Below are 23,657 nucleotides of genomic sequence, written 5' to 3'. Positions count from 1 at the left end.
GGGTGCCGAATGGAGAACCACATCGTTGTGCTTCAGTTAGATGTTCCCACGTAGCGCGAAGGAGCTGTTGTGAGCAGCACTGGGTTGTGCACGCGCACCTGCCACAGCCACCGGTTTCGGCTTTGGGATCCTTTTACCTACTGCTGGTTGCACATCGTGGTTTTCCTCTGCCTTCTCACAACCATTACTAAACATGGTCTCTTTTCTTTTATGCCCCTTTTTTCTGCTCTATCCACAAGGAACACTTTTTCCTACTCTTCATGGAATAATGTTGGCATAATATCTAGTCTAAACCCACCAGAAARTTTTGATACTGTCTGTCAAAATCAGACTTTCCTCTTTCTATTCAAGCCCAACTGAATACATTTTTGTTCTCTCTTGTCCCATCTCTACTTTGCAGGATAATATTAATAAAGAGCAGCATACCTTTTTCATATGATATTTTTAAAATTTATTACATGGCTTTCCCCTGAAAACTGAACATTGGCTTTAAAACAAGACTGAAAATATTTATAGTTCAAAGTATAAAATAACCTTCCTAGGATTTATGACAAAGTGCTTATCTGGAAACATTGCAAGCTGACAAAGATTAGAGTCTTTCCATTGGCATTTGTGGGCACTTGTTCAGGCTCTCAGAGCTTTGCTTTATTTCTCTAATCTCTCTCAGAATCCCCTCTCCCCTCCCCCAAAAAATTGTATAGATGAAGTTAGTAGAAAAAATATCTTTTATATATAGATATCAACCTGACTGTTTTCATAACAAAAATAAAGAGGTGGATTTCCCTCCAAAAGAGTGCCAGCCCATATCTGGTGCAGAGCACCATTTCACATGGCTGAGGGTCAGACTTTTTCCCAGAAAGACCCTTCTATGCAAAAAAAAAAAAAAAAAAAAAAAAAAAAAAAGAGAGAGAGTGGAGCTATTTGCCGGCAGGGCGGTACCCATGTCAGCGTCCAGTTTTGTCTTTTTCTCTTCTTTAAAATTTGGAAGAAAGAAATGAAAACTGTTGGCCTAATCTCTACCCTTGTTGTAATTGCTGTTTAAAGTAACAGAAGTATATCAGCTTGCATGGGCAGTATCTCATAACATAAATGACAAATCACATTCCTTTCCCTTCATCTGTTATATAGTATCCTATATGGGTGCAAGTATATCTACTGACTGGGACCTTCTGCCTGCGGTGTCTTAAGCATAATAATTCACATATTGCATTTTGACCATCTCTGGTTTGTGGAGTACTCTAATTATAGTACAGAATGTTTACGATTCTGCTGAAATATGTAAAAGATGCAAGACTGAGTCAAATAGTAAAAATGCAATTTTAAAGAGAAAAATACATAAATTGACATGATGCGGTAGAAAAGTGCTTTTCGGAGAATAATGTCCATGCAGTAGAAGGTGGACGGATAATGCAGAGTACAAAATGAATGCATGTCTCTTCAAAACAGTACAAGCTCTCTTTTGACATGTAAGCAATTCAGTAAGGAGGAAAAAGACTAGAATTGAATTTAGCTGATGCAAATGAAATTAAAGCTAAATTGGTTGTCACATCAAGATGATGTTAACTATGTAAATGTTTGCTATTTATTAAGCTACCATTTAGAATTTAGAATGTGATAAAAATATAAGGCCCTCTTATTGTTCATTTTGGAAACAAATTGTGCATTTAAAAGAACAAATATACAGATTATTGACACGTCTCACACCTTTGAGAATTAAATTTCAAATCTCTTCTACTTTTTTGCCACTATTTTTCTGTAATTACAGCTCACATGTACTGTAGTTCCAGGCTACCAAAAAAAAAAAAAAAAAAAAAAAAGCCACCAGGCTTTTCTAGCTAAGCAGTATCCCATTACATCATTGCTTCAGATGCATTCATTCTCTACAATATTGTTGGCTGTTTCAGGTTAACTACCAAAATCATTTGCCTGAGAAGCGAGATTTAATTGTCTTACAACTACCTCTGTGAAGTACAATAGGGATTACAAGTACTCATTGATTATACTATTGGGTAGAATAAGGGACTCTTATTCTAGCATTTCTCATTCATTTTGTCATTGCATTCTCTTTGAAAGAGACCAAATGGGTCCCAGCAGGTGAAAGCAAAGAAACCTGAAAGGCCCCCTTTGATGAATGACAATGCCCCGACTGCCCTCCCCCCCATTTTTGGAGATTATAAAACCTTATTAATTCATGCCCCGTTAGATATTGATTGAGAGGGAGCTAAACTAAAACCAACAATAGCAGCATGGATCAGAGAACAGTGCTTTCATCAATGGGCACGGAGCACGGCTAAGCTTTCCAGTTCTTTTGCTGTGTGGGGCTTTTTTTAAACTATTTACTTTTGTTTAAACCATTATACAAGAAAGTCATACAATTATAGCAGCTTTGTCAATCACAAATAGCCAGTAGCTGTCCCTGTAGTACTAGCGATTCCTCTTTTAGACTGTAGCAGATATCGCACAAACAACATTAAAGTTACGACTCTGGATTTTTTTTTTTTTTTTATGATTTTTGTGCTATCCGGAGCAATTATCAAGACTGCCACTGACTTAAGGGTGCCCTTCATTATAACCAGGCTGGTTTTGAACAAACTGCATGAAGGGATCAAATGAAAGCGTTTGGTAGAGATTGCTTCTAGAAAACAAGGAAAAAGCCCTTTTTTAAAAACGTATTTTATTTTAAGCTGTTATATGCCTGTCATGTCAGCCAGTTATGAAACCCACTACAAAAATTCCCTTTATGGCAATCAACTTGGCATAACTTGAATCTGCCTGCTTTTCAGAAGACCTCTTTAATAAGACTGTGTGTTAATTAACTGTCTGTAGATTTATTTATTTTTAAAGCACAGTGCATTTCAGATCATGGTAGAAAATAATGAAACCTGAAGAAATATACATTTAATCCTACAAGTAGCTTTCTTCTGATAACGGACAATCTTAGGCCTGCCTCTGAAGAATTTATTTACTTTAAATATTTTGTGTGTGATTTAATTTCCTTTTAACCTAMCAGAAGTCTACAGGTGTTCCTTGTCTTAGGCAGATCTTTGAATCAAGGATATTGTTTAAAAAAATCTAAAAAGCTTAACAGTGAAAATGATTTTTTTGAAAAAAGCATTGTTGAACTATGATGGTAGTTGATTTCTAAATTCAATAAACCATGTAAAGATTTTGCCTTTGGATTAGTTTTGGCTAAAGAAACAAGTCATCGTCCAGATTATAATGATATAAATACTAAAGTTATTATTCATTTACTATCAAAGAAATGCAGTTTTTCTGTTTATTATTAATAGCCTTATTAGACGAAGTTGCACTACAGTATGTGAAAAGCCATTTCTGGAATAGCTGAAATATTGTTACAGAAATTTGGAACCCATCATTTGGGAACTAAAACTTGTTTTGAGAGTTATAAAATAAAATTAGATGATTAAAAATAATGTGTTCATACTATGAATATGGGGAATAAAACTAGACTTTTATGGCTTAAAAATGGGTATATTTCACTACTGGTGTGAAAAGCATCTGAAGAAAATCCTGGAAAAAGATAAAATGGCACAGAATAATAGAGAAATAATGCTTTTGAAAAGGATATAAAGAAATGAATTAATTATATTATAATCATATGTTTATGTCCATATTCATTTTTGATTGATTTGTACTATCCTTATCCTAATAGCTGCGTTGCTGCTATTTAATATTTTCCATTTGTTTGCCTTCTCCATGTCAAGTCCATCAGTATTATCCTGTGATTTCATACTGTAACTTGCATTAATCTAAAACATTAATAAATACTTATTAAAATCCTCCTCTATTTAGCTAACTGTACATCCCTGTGTCTAAAAAACACAGAGGTTAATGACTATTTAAATCAAAATCAAAGTACTAACTTTTACAGCTATCTGTTTTGGGTTTTTTTTCCACTCAATTTGTTAATAACAATACATTTGATAATGGTAAAATCCATTTATAACAGAGAGATGGAATTTAAACGAGAGAGTTTCACGTCATATTGTGAAAATTACAGTTAAGCTTCAGAGTACAATATCTTGAACAGGTTTTATAAATATAGCTTGCCAGTTACAGAGCTTTAAATTTTTATATGCTGCTCAGGATGAATAATTAACTGGCTGAAATCTATGGCTAATTGTATTTTCATTTGATTTGACTTTTCAAGCGCAAATGTTACATGCTAGTTTTATACTAATGATTACCCATTTCTGTGCAGATCTACGTTGCCAGTAAGAAAGTCTAACATCATTCTTTCGGTTGTAAGAGAATCTGGTAATTCAAGCATCAGCTGCTGCTTTGCAAATTCTGTCTACCTTAAAGAGCTCTATGAAAATATAATCTGATGGCTCGGGATGCTACACGATTTTTCCTCTCTCACAYTCCCCTCTTCTCTCTAGGTATTGAGCTGAACTCTGTTTCAAAAACAGTATATAGGCTCAGGAACATGATTGCAAATTACATAATGGTAAATGGCATTAAACTATTGTGTTTCCATCTATCTTCTACCAACTGTTCACAAACATGATAATTTTTACAGTGGGATGTACTTATAGTCATTTGTTTATTTTTCTCCCTCTGTTACATTCTGTTTCAAAAAAATTAAATAGTCTAGCTCTAATGAAGAATATTTGTTTGAATTTTTCCAAACTGAACTGGTATTTTTTCTTTCAACCTAAATTTTAAATATTTTGCAGTACATTTAATATAGCAGTAATTCAATGGAACCAGTAGCTTGATGTCATGCTTTTACTGCAGCATTTCATCAGTGTTTAAGTTTTAGTGCTGTAAGGTCACCTGGGACTAGAGTGGGCTGGAGTCTGTTGTTTGATTATACAAAACGGTAAAATGTCATGCCCTATCACCTCATGATCACTCCAAATTTTATTTAATAGCAGAATTTATCAATTAGGTGATGCTGCTGTTTCAGCCAATATGAAAAGAGATAACATGCTTATGAGTTCTGATTTTTAAGTTGTTTAAATATGTACTCAAAGAATTATAAAATAGTAGCTGTTAAAAAGGGAAGTAAGCATATAGATCTTAAATTTACTCACTAAGATGTCACAGTGACATTCACAGAAATCATAAAAATTTCTAAAGCTGGCTTCAATTACTTTATTACACATATATACACATTTTTTTTAGTTGGTAAGAATTGTTTAATATAGTAAGTCTCATTTCTAGTTAAATCTACACAGGTACGTACAGACTGATGGACATACGTACACAAATATATTTAGACTGTTCTGAAGAAAAGTTAATTGAATGGCTTGCTTTCATCACAGGTGATCTGGTGAAGGAATGAACTTTTAGGGGAATTCTCACCTTTCAGTGCTACGGGTTTAGTCCTTTCAAACTCTCTGTAATTCTGCACAGAGAAAAACAGGGATGTTCCAGGAGCAGTTCGGAGCAGGGACCTGACAGAGAGTTCTCAAAGAGGACTAAATATCTAATGTGGTTGGTTATCTACATGCTGACGCTGGAACTCCTCTCCTTTGCTTCCCATTTCACCACACCAGCAAGAGACCACGATGAAGCCTCAGGTGTTGGTGTTTTCCGAGAGCCAGCACTTTCCAGGGAGCAGCTCACTATTTTCACCTTCCTAAAACATCCCTTTAATGCTCTGCCCCTTTTCAGTCTTTTAGATCCCAGCTCCTTCACACAGGAGATGATACCAAATGCATATGGGTGTTCGCTGGTGAGAGGGGCGAGGAGGGGGAAGAGACAGGTTCCCTCTAGCCTGTTACAGCAGCATGCAGGACTATGAATATTCTTATTTTTCTTTGAAATCAGTAACAGTTTAGGTATTCAAATGAAGAAATATTATGGATATATTCCTTACCTTAGTATAACATTAGGTACATTAGCAGATTTACCAGCGATTTCTCAAGGTGCCGTTGTCCTCTCAGGACCTGATATTGCTAAAGTCTTCATTCTTATGGAACATATTGGCATTTGATTTGTATAGCTCAAAAGCAGAAAAAAATTCCAATTACATGATCCAGGTTCAGGGATATACTTCTTTAATGTTCCCTGACAGAACTGCATGCTAAGCTTACGCTAAGGCAACAGATATGAAGTATAATTCAAGAAATTAAGCTACAAACATCAACTTTAACTTGGATACATTAAAAGAGTAAAGCATATATGATGAATATAAGACTTTTTTTAGGTATAGTGGCTCTTTGGCTTAGACTTTGTATCAGTGCAGCCAGAGAAGCCTATACTCAGTTGCTGTGGGAAGTATAACTTTGATTTTTAACTCCTGTGTTTAAATTCTGAACTGTACTGTCCTATTAACATAAATCATGCATTTAATTTTCTCTATTAAAGAAATTATATGAAGTTGATTACACTTACATAAACACACATTCAAAGGTGCCTGTTCAGTTTTCAACTCGAACATCACATTAATGTTTTTCACATTCCTTATATTTTTTTTCTCCCTCTAAGTTTCTTCCAGTCCCTTTTCCATGAATATTGGTGACAATAAAGCATTTATCAGATACTCTTGTTTGCTGAATAGATAGTTGTTCCAGTGGAGGAAYTCAATTTTCATACATTACAATTACTTAGGATTGTTACTAATGTATGATAATGTAAGGAAAGTGTAGTCTTGTTCAATATCTTGGGAGGAGTCATTTTATATCATTAAGTTACAATATCATCACTTTGAACAAATTCCGTAAAACTATTGCTGCATGATTATTTGAACATAAAAGAATGGAAAAATCTCCAAATATCTTCTATAATGCCTCTAAGTACATATGTTTGTGCTTACTTGTATTTAGCGTTGTCTATATCTGTTTCCATGCCTATTCCATCACCACTGTATCTAGATATTACAGTAAAAACTGTAATGTCTCCAGTGTCAAGGTAGTAACCTATGACAAATTAATCCAGGAACAGTTTTTACTTGAACTCTAACCTATTGCTGAATGCCCATAAAATGTATGAGTGTGATAACGCATCCAACAGAGCAAATGTTCTCAATGCACACAACAGCTGAGAGGCACAACAGTGGCTTTAACTTAGGAGTTGAGTGCACAGAGATAGAACTTAGCAACATGTAAATATCTGGAAAAGCTTTAAAATGATGGCTTTGTGCTTTGGTTTGAAATCACATTAAACTACTAAAGAGCTGTAACCACAGGTACCTAAAACAGTAGTAGAGCTTCCTGTTAATGTAATTAAGCTCTTGAGCATTTGAGCATCCTGGATACTCTGGGTGGGGTTTTCCAAGGTGCTGGCATCTTTTATTCCTGTTGAAATCAATAGCATTGGGGATTTCTTTAATGTCAGCTCAACTCAGTGAAACCCAAGCTGGTATCTGAAAGAGGGAAAGAAAACGAGTTGAGAACTATCTCTTGGCTAGGCTTTTAAAGCAGGTTGAGAACAGACAATAGAGAAGAGAGAGCCTAGTATCTCAGGGAGATTCAATTAAATTGTCCAGTAATGACATGCAGTGGTAAAGTCAACTATAAAAGCTAAGAACTGCTTTGTTTGGTATAAGATTCATGGGTGACTCATTTGTTCATCAATTTTGACTTACTCACATATGGAAATGGCATTAAAGAAAAGCCTGCTCAAACCTTCAAATATATGTATATGTATTTAAAAGCCAGCTGATGTGTAGAAAAGCATAGCTTCCTCCAATCAAGAGAAAAAATCATTCCAGCATCTACTCTTACCCCTTGCTGCACAAATCCTATATCTTAGCAAGCTAGAAGCCTGAAGATCTGGAAGAAAAACATTGTATTTTCAGTAGAGACAGCAGCCTTTGCTACTGCACACCACAAGTGGGAGGAGTTCCTTTACTGGGGAAGCTATTACACACCGCTTCCTCATTTATGGGGAATAAATGATTTCTGTTAGAGGCAGAGATCCACCGGTCAGCAGCAGTGCAGCAGCAAGGGACTGCTGTTAGATTATAATTTACCGTTCTCATAAACTAATTGATGACACTGGTTTAAAAGGTGGAGAAAAGCAATACGTTGTTCTTGAAGCAAACATGAAGGTGTGGTCTGGAAGTGTGCTAAACCATTGGTAAATGTTTTGTAAGCAGTCCCGCAGAGTGTGGGTCCTGCGAACTTACTGCACTCGCATGGGGTAGGAGCAAGTTCTAAATAAGCAATGTAAATTCAACCGTAAAGTTGTTGCATTTTTGGATTGTGCTGCTTTCTAGATCATGTTTAACTGATGAAGAATGTTTCTTTTCATCTATTTTTGATTCCTCTTTAACAAGTCTGTGTCTAGGTACGCTTACACAATATGCTTCCTAGAGAAACAGTATTGTTTGTATTTTGAGGACTATTCTCATCTACTTCTTTGTAACAGAATGGGTTTGCTGTCTATTACTAAGATACCACCTGAAAATTAAAACTATCAGAATATCCTGGTAATTTAAAATTATTAGGTTTAATATCATAGATGAGTGCCAAGAGGAAAAGCCTATCATTTACTCATGACTGAAAAGGGAACAATAGGGTGTACCCGCTACTAGAAAACCGTTCTTATTCCATTATAATAGAGAGTTAGCTGGATGTTATGCAGTGAAGGGCACCCAGGAGAAAAAGCTTACCAGAGTTAGCTTGGTTCCTCCCTAGATTATTTAATACTCAGTTCATTTCTGGGATAACAAGGATAGGAGGAAGATCACTTCTAAGAAACCTGTTTCTTGACAGAATGTGAACAGCATAACCACCAGTTTCGTATTCCATTCAAACTGTCAGGAGGCAGCCAACTTATAATTGCTAACAACAAAAATGATGGACGTTATCATTTCTGTTTGGAGAAAAAAGACAACTCTTGCTGCGATTTTTGTTTCCACGTCTTGCTGTTTGATGAATGTTCCTAACAGTGGTACATAAAGACTACTCCTTCTCCCTTATCTGTAGTCTTTGAAATAAACTTTGCGTTAGACCTTATGTTTGATTCTCAGCAAGAGAACAGAGATGTCAGGCATCTAATTTTTCAAGGCACTGTTACAGCATGGCTTCTATTCAAAGTGGTTGCTTTCTATTATGATTTTCTGTTTACAGTGGCTACTAACACATGCACTGCTTAAATGATAACCTTAAATGACAGAACACTGTGTTCCCTACAAACCTGAAGTCTTATCTGCCATTGTTTTATGGGCAAATATGTGGTATGTCACGCAAGGCAGTAGTAACTTAATTCAGATATTCCAAAATACAATAAAGCCTTGATGGCATTTACTTAGGTAATCAGCAGATCTGATTTTTTACATGTATTTATTCATTGCTAAATTCAGCCCTTCTCTTCTCTGAGGCTGTGAAAAAGTGGTTGTAAAGCTCCTTCATATCATAGCTAATTAGTTTTTTCTGCTTTGCCCATTTATTTGCTTCTACACCTATCCCTTTCTACTTCTCCTGCCAAACATGCCTTTATAATTTTCTTAGCACCAGTGCTAAAAGTGGCTCCAGCTGGTGGCAGCTTCACCACAGCAGTGTGTTAATAATGCCAACTATTGTCTTGATGTGCTAATTCATCAGTGTAATTTCATACTATTCCCTCCGTGACTTCTTAGGGAAAATTCTCCCTTTCCCAGGCATGCCAATAAGAAATTGCTGATGAGACTTACATACTTTCTAAGGTTACACTTCAGAATTGGACAGAAAAGAAAAAAAAAATCATGAAAACTGCATAATATGCCAACAGTTTATCTGTCTTGCATATGCAGTACATGGTGCAAAGAAAGGAGAGGAGTGGGAGGCAAATGGGAGCAGCTGTGCAACGCCCCAACGTGTGACGGGGTTTTTACCATCGGGGCAGCGGTGCTGGACCGTTGAGGGTTTCTGCCCGCGCTTCGGCTCCCACCTGCCGGCTGTGAGGTGCCCTCCCAGGACCTCCTCACACTGTTCTGCCTATAGGATGAGGATTAGGGGAGGATTCCTAAATAACAGCATTTTACAACACGTGCTTTCAGGCACTAACGTGTTTCTGAATAACCTGGGTAACAAGTGCCATTTTAAAAAGTGTTGAAGTACATTGAAACGTTTGATCAGCTGAAGTTACACAAGGCTACCTCCCTGCAGTACAAAACTTGGAGAAGCTCTTGACTGCTGAAAACAGTCATATCCTTTCCAGGGTGGATGTACTGGAAAGAAAGAATTAGTTTAAATCACATCTAAAATACAGCAAGTTCAACCTCGCGATTTTAAATAGATTTTTATTTTTTTATTTTCTTGTTCTTCTGACCTTTTTCRGTGTAATTTCATCCTGTTCAGACTCTAGGCTTTCATATTTACATAAAACTTTCCAAGAGTAAATTAAGTTACATGGCTAAAATCAATCGTCTATAGTTTGTTTTTCTTAATTCTATCCCATCCTTAAGAGATGGGAGGAGGGCGACTGGGAATATAGGAGAGAAAAACTATTAATGTAGTATTTCTGATATGGTTAGAATTCAAAAGTGGTAGTACAGTAGGTTCTTGTAAAATATACTACAGCCTCATGTTTCTAGAATAATTTCTGGACAAAGGAAAATGCATCAGAAAATAGATGATTTTTTTCCCCATAAGGTATGTCAATCTTTGCTAACACACACTTTTCAAGCCTTTACCTTTTTTTTTTTCTGTTAATTTCCTTGTGTCAGATCATTCAATAATGTGGACGTTCAGATTTTTACCTGATTATGCATCATAATAATTCAGCAGAGAAATGGTGATACATAGCAAGGACATGGAGCAGGTTAAAACAATATATTTACATGAGCAATGCGTAAGCAGGTTGGTTAAGGAATGAAAGCAACTGAAACATATATACAGCCTGATCAAAGAGGACTGAATTTTTGTAGCGTGCACCTGATACAGGAGCATGTTTTGTGCCRCAGAGAGCACTGAAAGAGGAGGGATTTTAGGGGTGCCAGAACCAGGCTGATAGCGGTGCGCATCAGGGCTGCCAAAAAATGAAAGAGGGGACGTGGMGAGCTTGGGATTGGTGGAAAAGGGGGTTTTGTGCCAGGCAGCAGCTCTGTGTGTGAGGGCGATGCGATGCAGGCGCCAGGGCTGGGGCCATGTCTTGCAGCAGGGCTGGCAAGGCGGCGGCGCCGGGGCCATGGCGCGAGGGGATCCGAGGAGCCTAAGGAGCAAAAATGCGACAAACGTAACACCCGGTAGAGTATTCAAGAAAATAATTTTTTAAAAACAGATCTGCATACATGTAAGTTGGGACTTCAGATAGCCAAATGCTGGAAGTGAGACCGGTGACGCATGGGCTTTTGCTTTTGTTATGATAGGGCCGCAGCTAAGCTCCCAGCAAACTCTCGTATTTCCACTACAGTATTAGTGCACCCTGAAATCAATGCTTGTGACTGAAGAGAAATAAAATATACACATGTGTAAAGCCATAGTTTAGCAAAATGTGAAATGATATCAGTAACGTATTAAAGATTGATGCGACAAGTATCGGCTAACAAATATATCTACTTTAAAGAAAACTGAAAAATCAGTGGAGGATCATTACTCACTCTGCTTTGGGGCACAGAATCAGCTGTCTCTCTGAAAATCAGTAAATCTTTGGCATACCTTTTGCCACAAACTCTTTTAACCCGCATTGCCTTACTGCCTAGGGAAGAGCTGGTCTCAGCCCTACCCCCAAAGCCCCGTCTCCCAGAGCACTTCAGCAGAAAACGCTAGACTGGGGGTGCTGCCCTCCTAAAACTGAGGGTGACCTATATAAAAGCAGTTTATGGGCTTTCTTGATGGCACGTAAGAGGTTGTAAACAACAGCGTAGTTTTGGAAGCACTGAAATTCCTGTGAAATGTGCCATTTGTTCCAGGTGAGCTCCTTTCCCCGAGTCCTTCTGAAAAGTGGAATCATTTTAATTTATCATAAAAGTTTTCATTTTTGAAGGTTGGCAAGCATATTTTTTTAGAAAGAGATTAAACAGAGATTTTAGACAGCTGAATTACCCTATATCTATTTTCATAATTTAGAAGACCAAAAATGTCACTTTGGATTAACCAAATCCTGGCTAGAGCTAAAGTTGGTTGAAGAAAAGGTGGTAAATGGTTTGGCCTGAAAAAGCAATTATTTTCACAGCTCTGCTTCATAGACAAATGACAAATATTCCTCTACTACATTTGTCCTACTCTCTGGTTTGTTCCTTCCTCCTGCTGTTGATGTTTTGTTCCAACTGGGCAAGGAGCAGTATGGCTGGCAAGGAGTAATATAACAACCTAATATGGCTTTTCCTTGTATGAAAATGAGGCCAAATGGCTTCTGTCAGTGCTCTCTACCCTCAGGAAAATCAAAATCACTGCCATGCAAATTATAACTAATGCACTTTGAAAGAAAAAATGAACAGCAGTGCAAAAATACACTTCATTTTCTGTTTCTACACAATCCTATATTTACATGTGTGTATAAAATGATGATGAGATCATCTTTTAGTACAATTGTTTCAGTTATGTGAATGCTTCCTCCCCAGAAGTAGACACTGTGCTCTGAATATTTCAGCCAGCATCACCTGCGTTGTTATCCAAATTGAGCACTAGCATTTGAACCCGTAACCAGAGAGCTGCAGGGTAAGGAACAGCTGATGCCTTAAGAGACGCAGTGTCTTTTTTCTGCCGATTCTGTAGCTTGAGAAAGGCACTTCCTTGAAGCTGAACACGCTAAAGTATATTTTTTGCTGCATACTTCATCGGCTGCTAATTTATCAAATGATTTGCACTGCATAAAAGTCAGATAAAAAACAGATCTTCCTCATACAGGGAAAAGTTACAGTTATTTTCGTTCCTCCTTTTTTTGTTATTAATAGTGTTTGGCACCTTCAGAGTTGCACCATGCTTCCACATTATTTTCTTTTGCAAGCACTCTTCAGCTTTCAGCCCCCACTCTTTCCTCTGTTCTGTCAGCTAATTAAACACATAAACCTGTGAGAAAGCCACCGTTAAATCCACTCTGCTAACAAAGAAGATTTCTCAATAGGCCTGATGTCGAATATGTTTCAGATGCCTGATGAAACCTCTTCATGAAGCAATACATTTAGCCACACTGCTGCCACTTGAGGTTAGTGATTACCCAAAACTATAAGGCAGGGATTGAGCACTGCATCTGCATGCAGAAAAGTTTTAATGAATGCTCTAACTATGGCTCTAAAAATGTGACACTTGTGCACAAGCATTGCTGCAAGTAAGAACTTCATGGAGTGGACACTTACAACATTATGCTTATTGTTGCTAAATAAACTCATTCCTGTCATTAGTAGCAAGCGGTAATGGAAATGGGAGCCCATTCTGTAGCTCTTGTCACTAATTGGGATGTAGATGCCAAAACGATAATGCCTTAAAATACCTTAGATAGATGGATGGAGGGTGAGACGGGCATTCTGTGCAGTCAAAAACACTTCTCTACTGTCTTTGTCCACTTGAAATAGCAAGTTTGTTAGCCTTGTATGTCTGATTTATTAAATATGCCCTTTGTATATTTTCTCTTTAAACTCATCTGTTTTTACAGGTGTAATGTAATTATTATGTACAAGAATATTTACTGTCTGCAGTAAATAAAATTAATTAGTCCTGATACACATAATTTTCATTTTATTTGACGTGCTATAAATCATTTCTGATTCAGCAAATGGCACTGTAGAAAGCCTGATAAACTAAAAGCTGTTTCACTTAACATTGCTAAATAATTGAATAAAAAGAAGTGCTGGATAAATGGTGTGGAAGTAATATCTAACATCACTCTTATCAAAATGAAAGTTGTTTAAAGCCAAACCTCATTTTCAACATTTCAGCTAGAGCAAACAACTATCTCCTTATCTCTTTTAGAAAAAAATATTTTATCCAAATATAAAATAATGTATAATTTTACTTTTACCAGAAGCTACCAATTATGTCATTAGCTTCTTGCAGAACCATTTGGTAACACACACACRCTTTTTTCATTTCATTTTTGAAATCACCAAGCATTTTCCTAATTTCCTTGTATTGATAAACTTACGCTGCAGTCAAAAATAGCTTGAGGGGTGAGGTAAGGGGGGAACATTCTTGGAAGTAACTTTTGGAAACTTCCAAAGCCTTCACTGATATTTCCTCAGCCAAGCAGCATATATGCACATGTGCGCACACACACGGGCACACACACACACATGCACACACACACTCTTTATGTCTAGAGAGTATATCTAATAKGTATATTTATTTAGTAATGAATTAGTGAACTACATTAGAGTATGTCACAGTTCTTGTGAAAATCGCATTAAAAAAAATTGCATTTAAATATTCATTGAATAAACTGGCCAACAGTATCAGTTGATCAGTTTTATTAACAAATATTCCATGTCTGGAAGCTAAATTGAAGGAAATAAAACAATAGCAAAGGAATTGCATATGTTTTATGCAAATCACATAGTTAGGGTTCACAAAATCTCAAGAGAGGACCTAGAATAATGCTGCAAAACTATAGAATTATTTACCTGCAATGAAGATATAGCAAAGAACTTAGCAGAGCTTTTCATGATACTAAAATAGTCTCATTCATTCATGGCTTTGAAAGAGCCTTATTAGGTGATCAACTTTAACACTTTTTCACATGGAAAGTAAAGCATGTTAACTGTGGGTATTTTTGCACCAAGCAACAATTAATGAAGTCAAAACCACTGACCAAGTTGTAAGTGCTTCACCTGTGCCGAAGGAGAAGATCCTAGGTTTTGCGAGAGCGTAGCAACAAGTAGACATTTATGGAAAGGGTGGACCTGGCGCTGGTGTGGAAGCATGCCGCTCACTTCGTTCGGCAGAGTATCAGAGGGAGGCAGATGCCTTTAAATTTGTTTAGCTATAGTGGCTAATATTACATCTTTGTTTTTAGAAAATGATTAATGGAAATCAGTGTTGTAGCCTCAGAAAGGAGAGCACGTCATTACGAGTCTCCAACTTGTGTATCACCCATTCACAGAATTCATAAGGTAGCTTGACTTGAGATGTCATCAGTACCTTGACAAGGCTTCGCGGCACGTACTTCTGAGTCATCTTTCTGCTCTCAAGAATTCTATCTCAGAGTGTTTTGCAGATGATTATTTTAACATAATTAAAAAATCATAAATGCATTTATTTCCAAGAGGTAGTAGCTAAGTTCTCTGCAAGGAAAGAGGAATCCAGACAGGTTACTTATTTCAGTGTAAAATTGCTTGATATACACAAGTTTATTATTTATAAGCATTATATATAAACCAATCATTTATTTATAAGTTATCTCACTCATTACTGGGCAGGTATAAGGTTACAAAGTTTATGTTGCAAGTTTCCTACTTTTTGTATTTTCCAAGGCAGTGAAACTTTTCTTCCTTTCTTGTTTTTTAAGCAGTACATTTGTGGAAAGATAGTGGCCTAGCTGCATGGCATCCAATGTAAGAACAAAGGCACATAGATGATAATAGTATTATATATGGGTTCTAATCAGAAAAAAAATCACAATTCTCTAACTTAACACAAATATACTTGAGTTTTATCACTAGAATGGATGATGCAGAAATAGCCAATGTAAAATAAGCTTTCAAAAAAAAACTTAAGGTAAAATCCAGCACTATTGACTTTGAGGAAAATAAAAATATTTTGAAGTAAAAGAACCCAAAATCCTGAAATAGGAAAGGAATGAGTTGAAATGCAAAAAAAGTAGGAATAAACTATTGATTTTTATTGTAGTAAAAGGTAATAGTAAAATGCCCTAAATCTTGTACAATAATTGATATTTATTTCCTGATGATCAGGAGAGGCAGCCTGATAAGGTTTGCAAATAACACCAAAAAAAAAAAAAAAAAAAATCAGACTAGTTAAGACAAGAAAGACTGCAAGGATATGCAGAAGCTTCTCACAAAGCTTGTGACTGCAGAACACGATGCCAGATGAAATTCAGTAGCAGCAAGTGTAAAGTAACATGAACTGGAAACAGCTTAAGACCAGCTTAAACTGCTTGTAACATATCCACATTCTAATCGAAATGCAGACCTTCACTTGGGCAAAAAAGTCACAAAGTATTGCACAGAGGACAGCAAACAATAGTTAGAATACAGTGCCAACTGTTAAAAAATACATCATTCCCTCACTCAGGATATTCTGCTTAGATCTAGTGTCACCATATCTCTGAAGAAATAAACAAAGCAAAAATAAAGCAGTGAAGGTAGTGGAAATAATTAAATATGTAAAGCATGTCCTGTCTGGAGAGCTATTGAAAAGGCATGGACCCTCAGATTGTGAGGGAGCCCGCTAAGAGATTGTATGATGCAGACACATGAAAAAGCAACGTAGAGAACGCAAATCATACTTATAGCTTGTGACAAGGATGTTCATGTAAAAATGTGAGGCAAGTAAATCTAATACCAACATAAGCAAAGTCCTGTTTTGAAGAATCTGTAAGCTACTTGTGGAAATCATTGCTGTCACATACTGTACACACTGAGTTTTGTGCTATTAAAACAGATTTGGGTGTTGATGTAAACATGGAGCAAATCTGCAGTTCCATTAGGTAGGATATGTATTAAGGGATAAATACCTAACAACTTCTAATTTATAAGCCTATTTTGAACTCATAACAATAAGGATAAAGGCAGGAAGAGGAGCTTCCGGCATAACCATAAATATCTGTACTTCCCAGGGAAGAACGCCGTGCTGGCTCGCATCACTTAGGACGCTGACAGAGAAACATTTGGTGTGATCCACCAAAGCACTTTAGGTTTTCCTGTTTTCATATTTAGAATCAAGTTAAAAGTGAGAAAGTTATTTCCAGTTAAATCCAGTCCTGGCTTTAAAATGCAGCAGCTAATTCTTTCTAGCTTACTTTTTCAAATCTGTTACAGAGACTTTGAACAATGATACTGAAATAACATTTCAAGTACATCACTGTGCCTAATGAATTACAGAGCTCTTGATTAATGGCACTTGTTCAACATCATACTGACAGTAGTATGAACTGTAAAAAAATGGTGTCTCTGCCTGGTGTGTTTTCTCCTATGAGACAGACCAGGCATCATCAGCACAGATTTTTTTATTAGCTCTTTTTTTTCTGTTCATCTGCTGTTGTATTTTTCACTCTACAAGTGTGCACTTTTGTCTTGTGCCGGAGCTTGGATCAGAGTAGTTATCATTCAAGAGGTTTGCCGCAGATTCTGCTGAAGTGTCACTACTTGGTATTGACTCCACAGTCAGTAAACCTCCGTCCTGTATCCTGACATGCAGCGCAGCGAAGAGGAGGAAAAAGGAGGGAGAGGAAAGAAGCTGAAGGCAAATGCTGGTCAGAACCATCAGCAAACAACTAAGCTGCAGGAGTATCTATCATGATGCCACTGGTGAATTGCAGTTGACTGGAGGCATACTTCACTGTGCGGTATCAGAGTTTAWGTATTTTACTAACCTTATTTCATTGGGTTGAAGCTATACAGTTTTATGGGGCGCCCAATCTCCACCAGTTTGAAATAAATTCCAGATAAGCTGTATATCACAGAATGACAGGGATTCTGGGGCCATCCTTGTACGTACAGTTGTTGCCTGTATTTCTTCTGCTGCTTCCGGACGAAGGAGGTCACTCGGCTCTATGCGGTGAGGTGAGGCGAGCAATAGGACTGAGATACAATAGTGGCTTTCGCCTTTTGTTCGATTCTTGCAAGCTTCTCACTCCACCGGTGGCTGGAACGCTTCGCACTATTGTCAGCTATCTCTGCTCCCCAGCCTTCCCCTCGCCTTGCAGGAACATCAGTGACACAGATTTTACAAACAGCAATGATAAGCCTAGTTTAGTCTTCAGCATTTCTTTTCCATTTATTATGTTGTTATCTTGGCTAATGGACACAACTGATCTCTACAGGGAAATGCTGCAAATGTGTACAGGCCCTGTCCTGTCATTCTTGTGCTTTCCCTGTTCTTGCAAAAACCCCAACCAAGCCTGCCTCTGAGCCTGAGTAAGAAGCATTACACAGGGCCAGAGCTGAATTAAAATAGTTCTTGGAAATAAACCAGTTCATAAAATCATATGAGCAATCTATTTTTATGTTTTGGGGAATAAACTCTACTGAGTATCAGGAAAAGGTCCCTCACCTTAAAATACAGTACTGTAAAGAGGAGCATACTGCTGGAGAGAGTAGCAGCAGGATGAAGGCTGCTGAAAAGATCACTCTTTTTTTCTTTGGCAGCACCTCTGGGCTTCAGAAGAGTTTTCAGTATTCTGAAGATATTTTCAGTGCTGAAGCAACACTACTTCATCTGTAAAATCTGACAAAGTAATGTCCTTACCTGCTCTTTCTTCAGCTGAAACACGCAGAGCCTGATTTCTAGCACTGACATCTGTTTAGTGGATACCAGTTTCATACTAGCTCTACATACCAACTTTGGAGTGCAGCTAATAGATAGATATAGAAAAGATGACATTGCTTCTACAGTGAATTTGAGCCTGTGGCTTTTTTCTCCCTCAAAAATGGATATCACTGCTGAAAATCAAGCCTTAATGCCAAAGAGTGAACTGTGCAAGCTACTGTCCTGTGTTCATTAGAAGGCAGATGTTACGTGTGTGAAAGTAGAGACATACAGACCAAGAACCCTGAATTTTGACCCTTATGTCTGACACTGAGATGCTGTGTAGCTCTCAGTAGTGCCTGCCTCAGTTTCTTCATCTGTGAAAGGGAGTAATATGATTAAACTTCTCCAGAGAGATGCAGAGAGGATTCATCATGTCTGAAAAGTTCTGTGAGAACTCCAGGCTTTGCATTCCATAAAAATGCAAAGTATTTTGAGCACTATAGCGTCTTTAATACATGGGCCAAACTCTGTGTCCAGAGGAAACAGAAATATTTATGTTCTCCTTTTCAAGTACTTATTCCATTTTAAAAGGTACAGCATAGAAAGAGGCTGACATTGTGGCTTAATTCTTTTAAGAAAAGCTTTTTCTCTTGATTATCAACTGTATCATCCTGACTGACTATCATATTTTTGAGGCTGTGCAGAGAAGGAAGAAGAATCATAACAGAGCTCTGAGGAGGAAGAGCAGGGCTTATGAAGGAAGTTAAAATGATATCATGTGAAGATAGTATAGTGCACAAAGCCTCACAGAGATGTATTTTTGGCTATTTTTTTAATAAAGGTGACAGCTGATCACATGCTGGACAAGCAACAGTTTCTGAGTAGCTATCACGGTCTTCCTTAGATAGAAATAATCAGAGAAGTTTTATCTAGAAGTACGAAAAGCATAGCTAAGTGCAAGGGTGCTCTCAGAGGTATATTATTGCAATCCAGGTGTTTAGTTGTACAGATGAGCCTGGAGTAATGAATTTACAAAATCTCATAGTTGACTAGCAATGTGCCTTTATTTTTCTTTCACATTATAAAAACTGTCTGGGTGAGGTTCATCTCTGAAACACCTGGCTTTTGCCAGAGAGACCAGAGTGATTCTTGGACATGCCATTGTCAACTTTAGGTATTAAATATTGTTTTTTGATTTTTTCCTAGAAAAATAAATGTATTTATATTGCTTATTGCTTTCTTTGCTTTATTTTAAACTATTTCAGAGGTGCAATATGTTTTGACTTTCCAATAGCAGCTCATGTTATAGCGCTAATCTGATTTGAACTACTCCATGCATAAGAAGCCGTATTCAGCATTCATAGCTGTCTCACCTTAAATTCCTGGAGGCTGAATTATATCTTTGTGGAGTTCCTTCTGTGTGATGCCTTTGGTGAAATTATAGGCTGTCGAGAAGTACAGTGTTTTTATCAATATGGCTTCAGGAGCACCCATGTTGTAGGATGTCTGCAGCATGCCCTAAGGCAGTGAAAGAGTTTTCAATAGATGGATGCCTTTATCAAGGAAGTGAAAGATCAGAACAGAGAATTTTAACGTCACCCACACTTGGTGGTTTAAGGCATTTAGAATATGTTTGAGCTTTCCCAGTGTTCATCTTCAGACACTTTCAGCAGTGCTTTGCTTTTTGTTGTATTGGATTTTCTCTATGAAAACTCCTTGGACATTGCCAAGATTAAGGAGATGTCATGTGTTGTTGAATGATAATGTAAGTGTGGACAATAGACAATAGTTGAGTGAAATCAGACTGACACCCAAGAGCTCCTTGTTTGAGATATAAGGCAAATTTGAGACTAGAAACACATTTAAGCAGCCCTTACTCACTGGAGTATCTTGTCAAAACCTGACTTTTAGGAGAAGCTCAAGGGACTGAGAACTTTAATAAGCTATATTACTGAAGCTCCTAATTCAACCCATGGCCACAATTACAACAGGATATAGAAAATATGCACAATCACCAATGTTTTCTTTGTCTTCAGAGTCCAAGGTGGGCACTTTCCTTTCTACAATTGGGTTGACCTTCTGCCTCCTCCTTTTTCCCTAGAAGGAGAAAAATGAAGGGGAAACTTTCCATAAGGGAGCCTTTAGGTGGTTCCTTTCTGCACGATCTTTATGAACACTGAATTAACTGTTTAAACATCTATAGTTTTTCAGCAGTCGACAGATTCAAAGCAGAGTGAAGCCCTGATATTAGGACAGAARGAGGACATTAAACGTAAGGCTTTAAAGGATCTAGAAAAAAAATCAGTATTACTTGTTTTTTTCAAAATCAGAGCCATCTGAGATACACGGTAGAAATGGTAGCTTCTGTTTGAGCAAATTGAATGCCCATTCACAGAGGGCAGTGGCTATCTACAGCAGGTATTAATTACAGCTGCCTGACAACACTTAGTACGGAATGGCAGATTTAATTTTTGTGCTAGGCTAACAAAAAAAGCAAAGTGAAATGTGTGGAAGTTTCTCCCCCCCTTTTTTTTTAACTAGGATTGAAGACCATTTTTCATCAGCRAAGCTGCATTGTGCTCAGTAAAAACAAAATTTACACATTATGCTGGCTAAAGACAGCTGAAGTTCAGAGAGCTAATTCCAGTTGCCATGACACATCTTTGCAGGTTGCTCTTTAGCAGTATTTGAGAACAGAAGACTTCTGTCAGGAGAAAGCCTGTATAAAGAGAAACCATGTATTGCTTTTTGGAAGAAAAATAGCACAAGAACAAAAATTCTAGCTGAGAAGCCAAGCTAGCTAAATGTTAAATATTTCAGAATTATTCGCTCTACTTTCTACCTTTGGCAAAAGCTGCATTTCTTTTCGCGAACAAAGAARTTTAATAAATTATACCAGGAAGGACAATTTTTTTACATGGGGATGTTTCTACATTGGGGATGCATTTTCCTTGATTTGCAAAGAGATTCTTTAAACTCCAGTGCAAAGAAGTAAAAGGTGAAGAAAAGGAGAAGGGAAAGCAATCTCACKATTAAGAAATGCAAATGCAAATGCCTTTTGAAATGAGTCCTTCCTTCTTCATCTGATTCTTTACTACAAGGAGCTCTGAGAAGCAGGTAGGTAGGTGTATGCACTGGGTCTGACAGCAGTAATTCCCTGAAAACCACCTGACTATAGCTACAGGCACAGCTATGTATCCCCTCAGGCTCTACCATCTTTATGACTGACTTTAGTAGGATAACGTTGCAGCATAAGCAGCACCCAAGATTTTGTGCATGCAGTTGGAGGAGGCAGGAATTAGCCAGAATATATAACCTTCCCACAGATAAAAGAAAGGAAGGTAGCTAGCTAGTGGTAGTTATCTCAAATCTGTACCCCTTCCCACCTGGCCCTGCCTTTACCTCCTTCATGAAGGCAGCATGATAAAACAGTAGCTCGATTTCCACCTGAGTGTGGGGCTGCCATGGGTGGGGGGTGGGACTGACAATGTTGTCTAATGCTTCTTCTGTTATCCAGCTCCCCCGATCTGTTTTTCTTTTCTGACAATGAGATGCTCTTTCTAAGTTTTGGTATGCACTTACCTCCCAGAGCCTCCTGCTTGGCTGCTTGTGCTCCTCAGTAAAAGGAAGGTCTAAGAAAGCATCAAGCACTGAATTGATTTTCAGTGTTASAGTGGCATGGGGATACTATAGTGAAAAGTGTCATAGGAAAACCTATAAACAGTGAAACAAGTGCAAATAAAACTCTCGCAGCAAAGAAGTTTATCTTGATACTCAATCTGTTTTCTCTTTCTTTATTCTCAGTTGTGTCCTTGTGTCCTCGCTACAATAATTGCCAGTCTCTCTCAAGTTTGCACTGTTTATCAGTAGGTGAGGGTTTTTTTGTGTCTCTCTGTGTTGATGCTTGCCTAGATTCTGCATATTTACCTCTTTTAATCATTCCTTTAGGTCAATCACTTCCATCCTAGGATAGTCTCTGGACAGCACTGCGAAATATCCCTTTCTGTCTGGCCCTGGCGGGGAGGCAGGARGGAACACAGCATCCTCACAGGAGCTGCACCAAGAAGAGCTATTACGTCCTTGCTCTCTCAGATGATGCTTCTGCATCTCTCTATTTTTAGCATATCAGTCACCATGGTGCTTAGGCACCAGCTACAAAACCTTGAAGGCTTTAGAGCTCCCCTGTCAGGGCAGCTGCGTTTCTCTGATGCTCTTTGGGAAAGGAGGCCCTGGAGTGTCCATTGCCTCTCCTGAGGAAAGGGCTGTTCCACTGTTCCAGAAAGTTGTGCCATGCTCTGAAGGAGACATGTCCGTCCTTCTTTTAATTTTTTCTTGCAAGGATGTCAAAGAAAACGCACTTCATCAATTCCAGCTTTATCCTGGAAACATTCAGCATATCCATCCTTGGCCTGTTCTGACGTGGKGCTTAAGGGAAGGGGGTGACTAACTATTTGCCTAGTGAGACAAAGCAGGTCAGTAGTGAGATTAATGCCTGTGCCTGAAGGTCTGGTAGGGTCTGTAGGAGCTCTGGATAGCAGAACTGACAGTGATAAGCCATCTTTAGTGCACTTTTGGGAATATAAAATGGGTGATGTATAGCAGCAGAAAGTACAAGGAACCTGTAGCCCGTGGGACCTTCCAATGTGTTGCTAGAGAGATCCCCCCTGACTACTCTCGGCTGCGCTGTTATGATGAGTCCAAATTCGGAAGGCATCCAATGGGGCTAAGCTGGGTTAGCCCCTCTGAGGCATCCTGCACTGCACCATTAGGGCAGCAGAAGCGAGATGCCCTCTTAATTCATGAAGGAGGCTCATAGTGAGGCATGCAGCACTCGCCATGGGCTTCACTAAGCCTCTCATTGGTAGGAGCACTGCGGAAAGCTGGACCACTACAGCTTTTAGTACATTTTCCCATCTACCTCCCAAGGTTTGAAAATGCAGCTGGGAATTAGATGAGTACCATCACTCGCCCCCTCTCCCCGCAAATGAAATGAATCCTCCAAATATCAAATTGGTAGATTTTATAAAACATCATAAAAAAGAGTGCATGCCTCTTGCCTGAGGTATCACTGAACACTGAGAATATTGTTAAGGCAGCAGTCTGGATTCTCCACAGCAACACATGCCACTATCAAGCTTGTATCAGTAGCAAAGGCTGAAGGGAGACACTTTAACAGCTTTGACTTCTACCAGAAAAGCTCAGAATCTGATAGTCATCACAGTCCTTTAAGATTTAGTCTTTACCTTTCTCTACAAAGTTAGAAATTTGCTATGCAAAAATTGTCAGTCGCCGTATGCAGTAAAATGACATTAATAGTCTGTATTAGAGTTTTCCAAAATTACTACTATTGCTGTTAAAAGGGCTGCTTTACAAAAGAAAGGGACACAGCAGGTG

The sequence above is a fragment of the Rhea americana genome, unplaced genomic scaffold (assembly GCF_003343005.1).
Source record: "Rhea americana isolate MKP2758 unplaced genomic scaffold, rheAme1 scaffold_114, whole genome shotgun sequence".
Taxonomy (NCBI): domain Eukaryota; kingdom Metazoa; phylum Chordata; class Aves; order Rheiformes; family Rheidae; genus Rhea; species Rhea americana.
This window is presented reverse-complemented; position numbering follows the sequence as displayed.